The sequence below is a fragment of the Ptiloglossa arizonensis genome, chromosome 3 (genome assembly GCF_051014685.1).
Source record: "Ptiloglossa arizonensis isolate GNS036 chromosome 3, iyPtiAriz1_principal, whole genome shotgun sequence".
Classification (NCBI taxonomy): Eukaryota; Metazoa; Arthropoda; class Insecta; order Hymenoptera; family Colletidae; genus Ptiloglossa; species Ptiloglossa arizonensis.
This window is the reverse complement of record NC_135050.1, coordinates 5423252-5427651: the sequence shown is the minus strand read 5'-3', so window position 1 is coordinate 5427651 and position 4400 is coordinate 5423252.

Sequence of the window (4400 nt, the reverse complement as noted above, 5' to 3'; positions counted from 1 at the left end):
CACCGTGCGCACTAAAATTATTTGATTGTGAATATTGCAAAAGTTACTACCTTGGTGATATTAATAATAATAAGAATTCATAATTACAAAGTCGTAAAAAGTACGTTATGTATGAGGGTCATAAATATATATATCGTAACGCTGGTAGGCTACTAATAATTCCATCGTGCAGGGGACTTTTTGCGTTTAGCAAGTATGCGTATGTAAGAAGAATCCAACTCAATTAACCCAAACCAAGGAATGCAATTCACAGGTTAAGTTACCGAAGAACATGCCACTCCTGAGATAAAAGTTACATACGTATGCAATTAAAGTATTCATAATATATATTGACTGCATATTATATGCAACATAAATGTTATGTTCTACACTATATGAAGCTGTTCAGTATACATAACATATCTATACATATATAAGTAAACATTATATGTTACGATATATATTATATATAAGATTGTATTTTAGTATATTTGATCAGTATTGCGCAAAAAATTTTGAAAATTTCCTGAAAAGCAAAGTAATTTTCAAAGGAAATTTTAAATAATTATACAAGAAAACTCTTGTATTTGACACCTACACGATATAATTTAAAAAAAAAACTATTTTTAGTACTCACAATGGGTGTTTATGAAATATGAGAGAAAAATTGATATGCATCTAGGGAAGATCTAGTGAAGATGTAACCTTCTTTTTTAATTCCTTTTTCCAATTTAAATAATGTAATTAATTTTGAAACGACAAAATTTTATCCGCAACCGTGTATTTGCCCATACTCTAACATTGTTTCCAACTATCAACTAGCAGTGGGTTCAAGAAATTAATACATTAAACATAAATCACTGTACGATAGAAAGAAGAAACTGTAACAACACTTGATTTATCAATACTTTCTTAAATGTATTAATCCACGTATGAATACATACATACCTAAAAATGTAAGTACAGTAAGAGGAACAAGTAAAGATTGCAATAGCTCCTCTAATGTATATTACATTTAACATGTAGCACGATATTTTGAAGTAGATCAAAATATCTTATTTCCTACCATAAATCATTTTTACATTGACACCTATAATCGCAACAAATGAATTGCACGCATGCATTACAAATGAAAATCACGCAGAAACTCAAAACATCGAATTTTTAGACTTAAGTTTTGTTTGCGTTAAAACTGAATTCTACCTTGAAACGTAAACATCATCATCGTATAGGTAGAATGTACGAGAAATGTCGCCATGTTTACGATTCGTGAAGCAAGATTAATAGAAAACAATGGTAGAATAAGAAAGTGTCAAAGGTCAAGATGATTGTCTTTCAATTATGTGTTAGTGGGCTCACACATGGTCCCACGTATTGATATTGTAGCCCGATGGGTTGACGCGTGACTATGAGTTCAGTGCTGACAACGGTAGCCTTCCTTCCTTGCCACTCAAAGCCTCTCAGGTAATACGATCCCGGCAGCCTAAATAAACAGGTTAGAATAAATAAGAGCTATTCTAAACGTCAGTTCAGTGTTTGCCTAGCTGTCAGGGAAGTGAAGGGCACTCTCAGTCTCGAATGGATATCGAATCGGCCGTTTACAGTCCTCTTCCTGTGCATGTACCATCGTTCATCGGTGGCATTTCAGTAATATTTTTATCAATGGATCACCGTCATTCATGAATGTTAGAAAGGTAAACATGTTGGTCCAAGTTCTCTCGTGTTCGACTTTTATGATTGTAAGTTTCATTTCGATAGAAATTAATTTTTTATCAGGAAAAAAAAAGCATTCGTATATAACAGATTGATCAATGCATCAGGTCTAGGTTAGATTTTATAAAGTCAGCTGCTGCTAAAAGTTGGACTCAAGAATCTCTCTATGATCTCGTTGTACCATAGTAACGTTACATAGTAATTACGTCAAACAGTGTAAAGATAGTATTGTATAAAGAAATCCACGAATAAGCTTGAAAATGTATTATCTAAATTATAATAATCCATTTATGAAAAATTCTATGATAATACGCACAGTTCCAACATATGGACACAATGGAACTATCAGATTTGTAGATCTTAACCAATGGTACTCGAGTCGTATAGAGATGACTTTAAAACCGATGAAAAATTGATTGCTGTCAGAGCAGACTGACTCCTTGGTAAAATTAATTTCAAGAGACTAACTTTAACTATCTTGCACAAGAATTGCACTAAGGTTTTAACTATCTGACTATTGTACAAATGATTAATATTAAAGACAAGATTACGCTAATTCGGCTAAAGTATGAAACCTTTGAAATGTAGCATCAGGTTCAGAAAGTACATCGCATCTTCTTTTCTGTTAGAAATAAATTTTTGATGATTACTCATAGTTGTTTCAACTAACGAACTGCGTTGATCCAAATGTAATACATTGAAAATACGTGAATATTTTTAATTCAATTCGAATCTCAAGTTTTTTTCGCTCTATAAATGAATGTTACTTCGAGACGTTAAACGTTGAAGTTGTATGAGTTGTATGACCTTACGTTTAAGTTTGGTGGTGGAAAACAGTTTGAAAAATATACTGACCCGAAATAAACGTATAATCGTGCAGAAACGATCGAACGGAGAGAGCTCGATTAGCTACGATGTTCCATTCGTTGAAATTATAAACGTACATAGTTTGCAAAGCAAAATAGGAAACTATTGTAATAACAAACATTTGTGCAAACGCAGTTTCTTCGTGTCGGATAATCCTTTATTATGTTTTTCAGCGTAATTTTCGCGGCCAATGCACACTAAATTAAAGTTATCACGCGTTTCAAAGCACAGTAAAAAAAACCGTACAATATAGAAATACTAAAGCTGAAGAAGAAAAAAATACATACTTATTAATACAAGTATAATTTGTACAATCCAATGTGAAGAAGAATTGGAAAATATAGAAAAAACGGAGTAACTATGGAAATGAATGGAGCACCAGCGGAGGAAGCAAATAAAATTGAAAGTTGACGTCTGTCTGCGTGATCCTCTCACTCGTAGTCTTTCCGTAGTCTGTCAGCATGACACCGAGCGACGCCTTCTTTATTATACATTCAATTATTAGGCGCTGCGCATGACAAGCACTATTGCATATTTATATCTACCATCCGAGACGAGTTCAGCCGGATAAGGGGGTTTCTGACAACCCGTCACGAACATACGTTAACATTCTTAATAACGCACTCCTCTATATGCATACATATCCAAACGTATATATATATATATAGAATTTATACACAGATACACAGGCCAAGAGAGTGCCACATACGCGGGGATATAAAACACACGTATCCATAGTGGCAGAATACGCGCAGAAACCATACCACTGCAGTATAATTTCAATACACGAGGAAGCTATCAGCCTTTATAACCTGTTTATTACGATAATACCGTAAATTTGCATCGCGTGTTCCCCATAATCGCTTGCCGTGGCGGATGTCATATTACGTTAACTACAGTAGTTAAATAGGCATCCCGGGAATAGGCCCAAACTGGTATACCGTGGAATTTGTGTTCGTCCTATATTTACGTATGTATGTATACGAATATCGATTTCAGGACGGTTTAATGAATTTTTGAGCATCTTCTTTGCGCCAGTCATTCCAATGACAATGCATATTAAATAGCTGACCGTGAAGATACATTATCGGACTCTTTATTATACCACTATCTTTACAATACCCTGGGCAATGGGTATACAGGAGTTTCTGTATTCCTCTGACGGTTGAACGTCATAAACGGATAGTTATCCGGTGCAACGTACACGTATATTTTCATAAACAATTAATAGTAACTACGCTACGTGAAACCTGTGGATGCAAACTGTTTTGCAATATATATATATATATATATATATATATATATATATATATATATTTCGCGCGTTTAATTGCAAACCATTTTGTAAAATATATTTTGCACACGTAATTGCAAACTGTTTTGCGGAATAAAATGTTACGCGTGTAACGCAAACTGTTTTGCAAAATAACATAATATTTACGTTATTCGTATTCGCAGCAGAAAAATCCGAGCCAAGGTAGTAGCTTTTTCGTCAACAAAATGCTGAACTCCGATCGTATATCAGACACCGCCCACGGCGACCGTAGCTCCATAAAAAGAACAAAAACTTTCTTATTTTCCCTGGCCATGGCCGCCTGCTTTGATATACGATACGTTTGTACCGTGTCGGCCAAAGCCTTCGAAAGCCGACCATCTACCGTAACAGCATTTTTATGCTAAACTGAACGGTGCAACTGACAAGAATTGACAGAGTTCGAAAAACAGCTGACAGTTCGCCATGGGACCACTCCTCTATCCGACAGCGGTAAATTTTGAACTGTCTCCCGGTCACTTTTTTCCCCTCCCTTGCAAAATAAATGTTCATTCACTTCCACCATTAC